At 40.8% G+C, this 12,268-nt stretch overlaps 1 non-coding gene across 1 annotated transcript; it reads right to left on the reverse strand.

Annotated features, from left to right (window-relative positions):
- Positions 1 to 6,604: 6,604 nt before the first annotated feature.
- LOC115072236 lies at positions 6,605 to 6,711 on the reverse strand. Its single transcript, XR_003851302.1, has one exon. It is a non-coding gene; the product is annotated as a U6 spliceosomal RNA (small nuclear RNA).
- Positions 6,712 to 12,268: the final 5,557 nt, after the last annotated feature.

Raw genomic sequence — 12,268 nt, forward strand, 5'->3', positions numbered from 1 at the left:
TAGATCTCTGTAAGTTTGAGGCTGGCCTGGTCTAAATAGTGAAACCTTGTCTAAAAAAAAAAGCCCAAGCATGGTACGCATTCCTTTAATCCCAGCATTTGGGAGGAAGAGGCAGGCAGATCTGTGAGTCTGAGGCCAGTCTGGTCCACATACATAGTGAGCTCCAGGTGATCTGGACTATAGGGAAACCCTGTCTCAAAACAAAACAAAACAACAAAAAGAATTCATATTACAGCAATAAAAAGAAAAAAAAGCACTTAAGATTGACCTTAATGATAAAAGTGTAAAGGAAATTTGAATACAGGAGAAACACTTTGCAGTCTGCACTGGAAGATTTAATATTTTAGATGTATTCCCATTTCTCTACCTAGGCCCAAATTTAACAAAACTCTCATAAAATATCTGTGGGAGTTTTTTTTTTTTTTTTAAGAATATAGAAAAATCCATTTTATAGTTATTTAGGAAATAAACAAGTGAAAAAAAATCAAACACACATTCAGGAAGAAAGCTACTGAAGTTTTTCCTTACTATTTAGTCCAAGAGTATAACTTGATGACAGAGTGTATGCTTAAAATATCCAAGTGTATTAGTCACTTTTCTGTTGCTGTGATAGAAACACTGACCCAAGCAATTTATAGAAGGAAGAGTTTATTTGAGCATATGGTTCCAGGGGAATTACAGTCCATCACGGCAGGGAGGCATGGTGGCTGGAGGTGGCTGGAGCAGGAGCAGCAGAAGCTAAGCTCTCACATCATCACACAGGCACAGGAAGCAAGAGAGTGACTGGAGATGTGGCAAGGCTTAAGAACTCTCTAAGCCCACCCCCAGTGACCATCTTCCTCCAGGATAGCCACACCTTCTAAAGCCTCCAAAAACAGTGCCACCATGTGGGGAAAAATGTCCAAACACTTGGAGGCTATGGGGGACATTTTCATTCAAACCACCACACCAAGGCCTTGGATTTGATCCCCAGCACTCCAAAAACTATATACAAGATTTAAAAAATAAGTAAGTGTATTATAAAAGTAAATAGAATATTTTAAGAAATTAGTTTTTTCTGTGTGTGTGTGTATATCACACAAAACATCCCAAACCATCTTATTCAACTATACACCCACTTCCCAGATGGCACCCTCCCATAGCCTCCCTCTCCCCATTAGAGCCCTTATACTCTCATATCCCTGTTACTGTCTGCTGTGTTGTTGGCACCCCAGCTGTTCCCCACTACTTGTCCATCTGGTGAATCTAGTCAGCCTATCTAGAGGTCTTTGTTTTAGGAAGGTCAGCTGTTCCTCATCTAGCAGCAATCAGTTGTCAATATTCCTTTAGATAAGATTGGGGTCTGCTGTTTATTTTCCCAATTTTATGCTGGGTTACTCTCTTGGAGTCCCTTGGGCCACTCTGGCCAACAACTCAAAAGAAGGTATCTCCTATCTGACATTGTTGCTTGTTATGTAGCGTTTAGTTATACATATGGACTCTTAAATTATGTTGGACCCTTTAATCTTTGATTGTACTTCCCTTTTCGGTGTTTAAGGCCATACAGTTGGCCCAGATAAACTAATTTAGTTTTACTCTTAAGGTCGTTTGAGGATCTGTTCCTCAGGGGTCACATGGGCTTGGGAGGAGCCCCTGGCTCCTTTCTTTTACCAGTTCCGCCTGTGTGAAGATAAGTCAAAGGTCATATTCGACCATGGCTGGCTTTGCTTGGAAGCATGGAGGAAATGATTCCTCTGTGTTGACCCTCCTCTTTGTAGACTGGACACTGGTTCAAGTCCATCTCGTGGGGTCTCCTCAGTCTCCTTGATCAAGAGGACAGGTGACCCACCACCATTACAGGACATTTTGGGAGATGGTCATAGTCCCCTGGAACTAATCGACCTAGGAGGGCAAGGAGCAAAAACAGTCCTTTATGTCCCTCTGACGAAATTATTATAGGCCTCAAAGTATGTCTGTTAAACATCCAAGAAGGTTAGTTCCACCAGTCTGGTACTTTTAATTACTGTGTGTCATCAGTAACAGGGATGACAGAGTATATTGGGCTCCAGTGGGGGGGGGCAGGTTATGGGACAGTGCCATTTGGGAAGTGGGTATATAGATGAATAAGATTGTATGGGATGTTCTGTATGAGATACAAAAATTTTTTTTAAACTAAAAAAAATGTATTATATTTGAGGAGGAAGTATAAAAATTTACGTCATGTTAATTAGTAGAGGTGATAAACATTACCATTGAAATCTACCCAATGACTTTATAGACATACACAGGTGTCAAGGATCCGAGTGTAACCAATTATGACTAGTAATAATCAGATACAAACAGATTAGAGACGCACGGGCCAACATCTCAGTGTTAGTAGCAAAAACAAAAATGAAATGGAGATCTTTTTTTTTTTTTTTTTTTTTTTTTTGCACAGGGTCTCCCTGTAGCCCCAGCTGTCCTGGAACTCACTATGTAGACCAGGCTGGCTTTGAACTCAGAGATCCACCTGCCTCTGCCTCCCGAGTGCTGGGATTAAAGAGGTGCACCACTATGCCCTTTTTAAAGGTTAAAAACTCATCCAATTTTTGTCTTACAGGGCTTATACTGTGTTCAATATTGTATAACTATTAATTCAACAGCGAACCTAAAAATTTTATAGCCACTTTTGAAAGAGATGTATCCTTGCTCTGGAGTGTGTTACTGAATATGTTAGAGCTGTAATGAAATGCTTCTTCTAATCATGTGGTTATTAAATTAAAAAAATATTTAAAAGTAATAATTCTTCAAAGCATAAAAATGTTACCAATTATGAAAATATTAGTTAAACTTTAAAAATAGGCAGTTTTGCGGAGCCTGTGGAAAAGGCCTTTAATCCCAGGCTTTGGGAGGCAGAGGCAGAGGCAGGCAGATCTCTGTGAGATTAAGGCCAGCCTACTCTACATAGCAAGTACCAGGCCAACTGTGACTATAGGGAGAACTTGTCTCAAAAGAATAAGAAGAAAAAGAAGAAAAAAAAAACAGTTTAGATACATATCCAAGTACATATAAATGTTTAACATATAACATATATTTTTATTTATTTACTTATTTAGTTTTTGAGACTGAGTCTTCCTGCAACCCTAGCTGGCCTGGAACTCACCATTTAGAACAGAATAGCTTCGATCTCACAGAGATCTACCTGCCTCTGCCTCCTGAGTGCTGGGATTAAAGGCATACATCACTACATCCAGCTAATTATATATTTCAGTATTTAATTACATGTTATCTATATAATAATCTATAATTGTAAAATATGTAATTAAGTATATAAGCCAGTATGGTGGATTGAATGAGAATGTCCCCCATAAGTTCCAAGTATTGGAGTACTTGGTCCCAGTTGGTAGTGGTGTTTTGAGAAGGTTGTAGAATCCCTAGGAGGTGTGGCCTTACTGGAGGAAACATGTCACTGGGGGTGGGCTTTAAGAGTTCATAGCCACGTCCCATTTCCAGTTTTTCTCTCTCTGCTATGTGTGGTGCTTGAAGAATCTGAACTCTCAGCTCTCTGCTCCAGCTGCCACATCACCCCCACCACAATGGTCTCTTAGCTCTCTGGAACTCTAAGCCAAATAAACTCTTTCTTCTATAAGTTGCCTTGGTCATGGTGGGGCTTTTTGTTTTTGTTTTAACTATTTTATTTTATGTGTATGAGTGTTATGCCTGCATGTGTGTAAGTGCACCTGTGTCATGCAGTGACTGTGGAGGGCAGAAGAGGGCATCGGATCCCCTGGAACTGGAGTTACCAACAGTTGTTAGTTGCCATGTGGGTACTAGGATTTGAACCCAGGTCTTTTGAAAGAACAGCCAGTACTGAGTTATTTCTCCAACCCTGGTCATGGTGTTTTATCACAGCAATAGAGAGATAATACAGCCAGTAACTCATATTAATGGAGAAAGTGTTATGAAATGTCTAACCATTCAAACACAGTTAAATACAAATTCATAGCACACTAAGATAAATTCTAGGATTAAAATTTTTAATGTGGGGCTGGAAAGATGGCTCAGCGGTTAAGTGCACTGACTGCTCTTGCAGAGGACCTGGGTTCAATTCCCAGCACCCACATGGTGGCTACAAACCGTCCTTAACTCCAGTTCCAGGAGAATCCAAAGCCCTCTTCTGACCTCCGTGGCATTGCATGACATGGGTGCACTCACATACATGCAGGCAATACACTCATACATATAAAATAAAATTTAAAAATAAAATAAAAATAAAATAAAAATTTTAATGTAAGTAGAGCCAGGCATGGTGGTGCACGCCTTTAATCCCAGGATTTGGGAGGCAGAGGCAGGCGGATCTCTGTGAGTTCAAGACCAGCCTGGTCTACACAGTGAGTTCCAGGTCAGCTGAGACTATAGGGAGACCCTGTCTCAAAAAGACCAAAACAAACAAAAACATTTTAATGTAAGTAGAAAAGAATATAGATGCATGTTTGCTAACCCTTAGGGCGAGGAAGGACTCACTGAAGGGGAGACTAAAGGCCAAAATATACAGGATGATAGATTTGGTTGTTTTAAAATGTAATGCTTTTTTTTTTTTTTTTTTTTTTTTTTTTGAGACAGGGTCTCATTATGTAGCCCTGGCTAGCCTGGAACTCACTATGTAGACCAAGCTGGCCTCAAACTCGTGGAGATTCACCTTTGTAAAACTTTTATGATGAAATTCACTATAAACTAAGCTAAAAGACAAATGCTATTGGAGGAAAGTACCTTTAATAAAAAATTCATATTGTCAATATTCAAATACCTTCAAATCAATAACTGAAAAATGAAAACATACATTTAATTAGAAAAGGCATTTTATAGAAGAAAAACCCTTAGATGAACAATTCATGAGAAAATGTCAACTTCACTTCGGCTAATGAAAAGTAAATTAAAACCACACTCACACACGTGCACGAAGGCAAAACACATATACTATTATTTTCTTTACTTTGGGTGCTGGGAATTGAACCTAGCTTCCATACATGTTAAGGATGTGTCCTACCATGAACAATACTCTCAACCCAAATGTATTAACTACTTTTCTGTTGCTGTGGTAAGACATCACAACCAGGGTAACTTATAGAAGGAAGGGTTTATTTGGCTTGTGATTCCAGTGGGATTAGAGTCCATAATGGTGGGGGAGGTATGATGGTGGAGGTGGGCAGAGCAAAAAACTGAGTGATCACATCTTCAAGCAGACACAGGAAGCAGAGAGACAAGAAATTCAACAAGGCTTAAGAAGTCTTATAGCCCGCCCCAGTGACATACTTCCTCCAGCAAGGCTGCCCCTCCTAAAACCTCCCAGAACAGTGCCACCAACTGGGGACAAAATGTCCAAATACTTGGAGCTTATGGCGGACATTTGCATTCAAACCATCAAATCAAATATATGTACAAATAGGAAAGATTTGGAAATTCAGATGCTCTTAAACAGTATTGAATATATATATTTATAAATCAGAGAGCGTTTTACTAGGAGTAAATAGTAAATGATTAAGGATATGTGTACAGTACGTAAGTACTAATCTAATATTTTAGAATATCCTTGATATATTATCATGGCACTGTCCTTAATAATAAGGCATTAGAAACAACCTAAATACAAAAACCAGATGATTTATCCAGCCACTCCAAAAGCAGAACTAGGTGTGATAGTACCTCTAATTCCAGCAAGGCAGGAAGATCACTGAAACTTATGGTTAGCCTGTTCTACACAGCAAGTTCCAGTCCAGCCAGGGCTTCGTGATAAGACTCCAACTCAGAAAACCAAACAATAAGCTGGAGAGATGGCCCAGAGGTTAAGAGCAGTTGCTGCCTCTCAGGAGGACCCAGAGCTCAGATTCAACACCCACATAGCAAGCCAGGCATCCTGCATACACCTGTAAACCCAAGAGGGGCAGAAACAGAGATAGTTGGGACTTAACTGGCTTCCAGCCTAGCTGAGACATGAATCCCAGGTTCAGGGAGACTCTCACAAAACCAAACACTGGAGTTACAGCTCAGTGGTAGAATACCTGCTTATCATGTGCAAAGCCCTGGGGGTGATCCCCAGCATTGAAAATTAAAAAATAAACAAAACCTTCTAGCATTTTTTCCCCTAATGCTAGTCATAGAACCCAAGAATATTATTCTAAATTCCCCTCACCTTTCTGTGTAAGGATTACCATAAAGAAATTCTCTGATATACCTTGTTTGACTGTAGGTCAAAAGACCCCCATTCCAAAAAGAGTCCTGCTCATTACCAAGAAGGGAAGAATGCTCTACAGCGAGGCCAGAAGAATCTAGACAGGCCTTGCAGGGATCCCTTGGCATGTCACTACTAGGTCATTTTAATCCAGCCTCATCTGTGCTCCCATGCTTCATCTAACTTAATGGATGCTTCACCCTGGGTCCTTGGCCTTCATTCTAAAGCTTCCCAAGTCATGTAAAACTATGATCCAATAAATATGTGCACCTGTCTCTTGCTAAGCTATTTTATTGTAAAGGTATCGGCTGTGACTGTTTATGATGGGCAGGAAAGCGATCATTCCCCCCCCTTTTTTTTTTTGCCTGTTTGGGCATAAATTTATTTCTCAATGGTTAATAATGTTTCTTTTGAAAAAAAAATTTGGAACGCTTCATGAATTTGCGTGTCATCCTTGCACAGGGGCCATGCTAATCTTCTGTGTATTGTTCCAATTTTAGCATATGTGCTGCCGAAGTGAGCACTCATTCCCTTTTTTATTGCCCTTACAGTGGAAAGAAATGTAGCTGGTAACGGAAAAAATATTAGTTTGACCACCTAACACTGCTGTTCAGATGGGGACAGACTATTTTGATTTAGCAGAATAATTTCTAATCTCTGCTAAGAGGAATGAAGCAAAGGAGTATTGAATTGCCTTATACAAAAGGAGATGGGGACTAAAAATGAGTGCTTTAGAGTTCACAGCTAGAGAGATGGGATCTGGAAACGACAAAACTGAGGAAGAAGGATGGGAGGGAGAGGCTGGACAGCAGGCAGAGGGATGGCCAGGCAGGAGAATTTTCCAGTGTAAGCAATGACTGACCAGCTCTTCAAAGACCTGCTCGCCAATGCTGTTTCAATTTGTTCTTTGATATAGCTGGTCTACTTCCTATTTCCAGAAGAGAAAGGGTTGAGGAAATGTCCAACAGGGTGATACAGTGGAGAAGGGGTGAGGTGTCCAGGAGGTGAAGAGGAATGGAGATCAAGGCGGAACATTAGAGCCAGAGTTCATCAAAAGAAACACACTCCAGGTGAGACCCTTCAGGGCTGTCGGGAGAGACTTGAGTTCCATGACCTTCATAGGCTAGGGGTTTGAGCTGGATTATTACATCTTTCAAACACTGGAACCACTTGGGGTGTGAAACACTTGGAAAATCAGAACGGGAGGGACTGTGGGTGAGGACTAACAGAATCAGAAATTGTTTAGGTTACAATAGCCTAAAAAAATTTATGCATCATGTTGAGATATGGCAATTATTTATTTTCTTCTTTTTGTTCATCTGCATTTTGGTTTTCCTAAAATGAATCCCTATTACTTGTATAATACTTAAAAAGAAAGAAAATGGACTGGAGAGAAGGCTCAGGGGTTAAGAGGGTTTGCTGCTCTTCCAGAGGACCTGAGTTCAGTTCCCAACACCCACGTTGGGTGGCTCACAACTACCTGTAATACTGGCTCCAGGGGATCCAACACTCTCTTCTGGGTCCCTAGGGCACACACACACACACACACACACACACACACACAGACACACAAATAAAAATAAATCTTTAAAAAATATTCAGAGGGATTAGGCAAATCCAAAGAGAACACTTGTCTAAAGGTTGTCAGAAAGGTGATTGGGGATGAACTCCTTGGGTATGGCATTTTCTTTGGGGTGATATAAATGTTTTAGAACTTGATAGAGGTGGCAGTCATGTAACATTGGCTGGATAAAATGCTATTGAATTGTGCACTTTAAAATGATAATTTGGGCTGGAGAGATGGCTCAGTAGTCAAGAATACATACTACATTTGCAGAGAACATGGGTTCAGTTCCCAGAACCCAACCATCTGTAACTCCAGTTCCAGGGGATCCAATACCCTCTTCTGACCTCCATGGGCACCAAGCACATATGTGGTACACATAACATTCATGTAGGCAAACACTCATACACATAAAATAAATCTTTTAAAATGCTAAGTTTTGCCGGGCATGGTGGCGCACTCCTTTAATCCCAGCACTCGGGAGGCAGAGGCAAGCAGATCTCTGTGGGTTCAAGGCCAGCCTGGTCTACATAGTGAGTTCCAGGACAGCTGGGGCTACTGAGAGACAGTGTCTCAAAAGACCAAAAAAAAAAAAAAAAAAAAAGTTATAGTTGCCTTCGGCATGAAACTAAAAAGGATTCAAAGATGTTTAAATGGGGCCCATGAGGCAGTTCAGCAGGCAAAACTGATTAGTGTTGAGCCTGAAGACCTGAGTTCAGTCTGGACCTACATGGTGGAAGGACAGAACAGACTCCTGAAAATTGTCCCTCACTTCCTCATCATGCCAAGGCACACACATTTACATGTACATGTGCACACACATATAAGTAAATGCAATATTTTTTAAAATTTTTAAATGATTTATTGTGTAGCATTTAGCTGAATTAGTGATACCCACCACTACCATCCATATATACACACATACCACACACACACACACCATCCACATGCACAAAGCACACCCACCACACACATACCACACCCATGCACACAGAACACACATAACACTATACACACCATACATATACACCACACACACGTACCACACCTATGCACATAGCACACACATAATACCACATACACACCATACTGAACTGGCTCATCAAACTTCCCTAAATTACTCCATTTTGCTCAGAGACATTTCAGCAGCAACTTTGCTCCACACCAAAGGAAAAGGGGGGCAACCTTGGGTCTTGGGAAATTGTCCTAGCCAGGAATCATGGAATGTGCTAATTCCAGACATTATACATTGCCGGTGCCAGCCAGCCAAGACAGACAGTACCTGAAAGGGGGAGTGAGGATTGAAAGAAAAAACAAGAGACAGAGAAAAGATACTTGGGAGGACTGTCAGTAGAGACTGCAGCCCTGGTTTATTTTAGCTCTGCCTTTTTATACAGAAGAACATCAGCAATAGCCACCGTTTGCTCAGCTCAATTAGCTTCAACAGCTGTTTTTCCCACCTGTATCTGAGGGTCAAGGAGCGGTCAAATACTTGTTGTGAACTCCACCATATAAACACATTCCTCCTGACTTGGCAGATTAAGTACTGGGGTGCAAAACATAAACTCTAAGTAAACAAGCCTGCCACAGCTCAATGTACATAATGGCTGCGCTTATATCAATAGCTCCCAACAATACATCTGGCTAACCAGCTTGTTTTCGCTTCTGTAATCCACTTGCTATCTTGGGTCACCTTGACACAGGGCATAAGACCACCCTTGTTATCTATCCTGTTATTGTATGACCACCTGGTAACTGCTGATTTCAGCTTTCTTACTAGTTATGGCTAGGGAGTTGACTAATTTTAAAATTACAAAGTTGATTGCCAAATTATATGACTGTATCATTTGTCTGTATAATGATTGGTTGTTGATTAATAGAGTCAAAATTCTGCTATGTTGTAAGAAACTGATTGGTTCACAAGTGTCCTGTTTGAATACTATTTCTGTAATCCTATAAAAACTCTGACCCACAATCATTAGGGCTGCTGCTACTCCTGAGATAGACAGCCAGCTGGTTGAAAAATAAAATTTACCTTGCTACTTTTCTTAAAGTGGTGTTGGTGATTTTTTGCAAACTCTGTCCTATAACACATGCCACATACTATACACACACATATCACACCTATGCACACAGCATAAACATTCATAGACCACACACACCATATACACAAACCACAGATACCACACCCATGCCTACAGTATACACATACAATAAAGCATACACACTACACACACACCCCATTTTCATACATATTACACACAAATACACATACATTTTCTTCTTTTTTATGGATACTCAGACATTGTAATGTGGGTAAAAATTCCAGTAATAAAGAAATATAACAATCTGAGTAACAAAATGGATGCCATATTGTGCTTATGGGTTGACAGAATACTGATAATCTTAGGAAAATAAAGCCAAAACCGAGTTGCTCTTGCAAAAAGCCACGATGAGTAATTTATTTTTTGATACCTTTTCCCCAAAGTAAGATATAGTGGTACATTTTACAATGGTAAGTTTCAGAGGATTAAAAGTGAACTCAATGCCTAATTACATGACCTGTTTAGGCAAATGTCATCAATGGCTGCTATAGCTATTAGGTAAAATTTTTTAAAAAATGAAGACAGGATCTCATGTAGCTCAAGCTGGTCACACACTCTCTATGTAACTGTGCTGGTTAGTTTTTGTCGACCTGACACAAACTTGGGACACCTGGCAAGAGGGAACCTCAGCTGAGGAACTTCCTCCCTCTGTCTGGCATTTTCTTAATTGGTAGTTGATGCATGAGGGCCTAGCCCACTTTGGATGGTGCCATCCCTGGGCAGTTGGGCCTGGACTATATAAGGAGAGTAACTGTGCAAGCCAGGGGAGTAAGCCAGTAAGCGGCACTCCTCCATGGCTTCAGTTCCTGCCTCCAGGTTCCTGTCTTGAGCTCCTGCTCTGACTTCCCTCAGTGATGGATTGTGACCTGGGAGTTGTAAGGTGAAATAAACCCTTTCCTCCCCCAAGTTGCTTATGGTCAGTGTTTTATCACAGCAACAGAAAAACTAGGACCATAGCAAAGGATGACCTTCTGACCTTCCTGCCTTCACCTCCCAGTTGTTGGGATTACAGGTATGTACAACTTGGCCCCATTTAAAATTATTGGATGAAAAGTAGATGAGAAATTTGCTTTTAATTGTGTGTGTATGTATATGTATATTGTATGGCTATGTGTCTGTATGTTTTCATGTATCAGATGTCTTTGTCAATCTCTCTCCATCTTATATATTGAGGCAAGATCTCTCATTGAACCCAGAGGTCACTGGTTCATCTACTCTAGGGAGCCAGCCTGCTCTGGGGATCTGCCTGTTTCCTCTCCAGAGAGCCGGGATTATAGATAGGCCACCATACCCACCTGGCCTTTATGTGGGTGCTGGGGATCCAAATTCTGATTCTCATGATTGCAGACAAGTGCTTTGCCACTGAAACCTCTCCCCAGCCCAGAAAATTTTAAGATAGATGATCTGGCTGATAACCCCTAACCCTACTGTAACCTTAGCATTAGTAAAAGTGGGACAGCCAGACATTAATTGTCTCTTAATATGATGTGATTGGAAGTTTAAATGACATTTAAAAAATACTTTTTTTTCAGTCTTTTTGAGTGTCTTCCTCAGTTTCTCTCCACCATTTTTTATTTTATTTTATGTGTCTAAGTGTAAGCCTGCATGTGTGTAGTGCACCCATGTTGTACAATACCCATGGAGATCAGAAAGAGGGCATTGGATCCCCTGGAACTGGAATTACAGATGGTTGTTAGCCACCATGTGGGTGCTGGGAACAGAACCTGGGTCTTCTGCAAGAACACCCAGTGCTCTTAACTCCTGAACCATCTCTCCAGTCCAATACCTTTTTTTTTTTTTCTTTTTGAGAAAGAGTCTCTCCTTGAACATGAAGCTCACTGATTTGGCTAGGGGAGCTGGCCAGGGAGCCCTACAGAATACCTATCTCTATCTTTCTGGTGCTGGGTTTATAGGTGCCTGACTTTTTATGTGGGTACTAGGGATCTGAATTCAGGTCCTCATGTTGTGTGGCAAGCACTTTACCTACTGAGTCATCTTTCCAGCTCCTAGAAAATATTCTTGCTAAAAGAATTGTTCCTGTTATATGATGATGTATACCTATAATGCCTGTATTTGGGAAGCAAAGGAAAGAGAACTGATATGAGTTTAAGACGAGCCTAGGCTACAGGCTCTGCCTCAAAGGGGAGATTTTTACATTTTGTTTATTTTGTGGAGGTGGTGTGTGTGTGCCAAAGTAAGTGTGTAGAGGTCAGAGAACAACTAGCAGGAGTTGGTTCTCACTTTCTATTCTGTGGGTTCTGGGGATTGAATTCAGGTCACCAGGCTTGGAGGCAAATGCCTTTACTTGTTAAGTCATTTCACAGGTCCTTTTATTTATAACACACACACACACACACACACACACATACACACTACATTTTACTTACTTTAGTGTATGTGTGGACCCAAACT

Source organism: Nannospalax galili, unplaced genomic scaffold (assembly GCF_000622305.1).
Source record: "Nannospalax galili isolate Female #2095 unplaced genomic scaffold, S.galili_v1.0 scaffold278, whole genome shotgun sequence".
NCBI lineage: Eukaryota > Metazoa > Chordata > Mammalia > Rodentia > Spalacidae > Nannospalax > Nannospalax galili.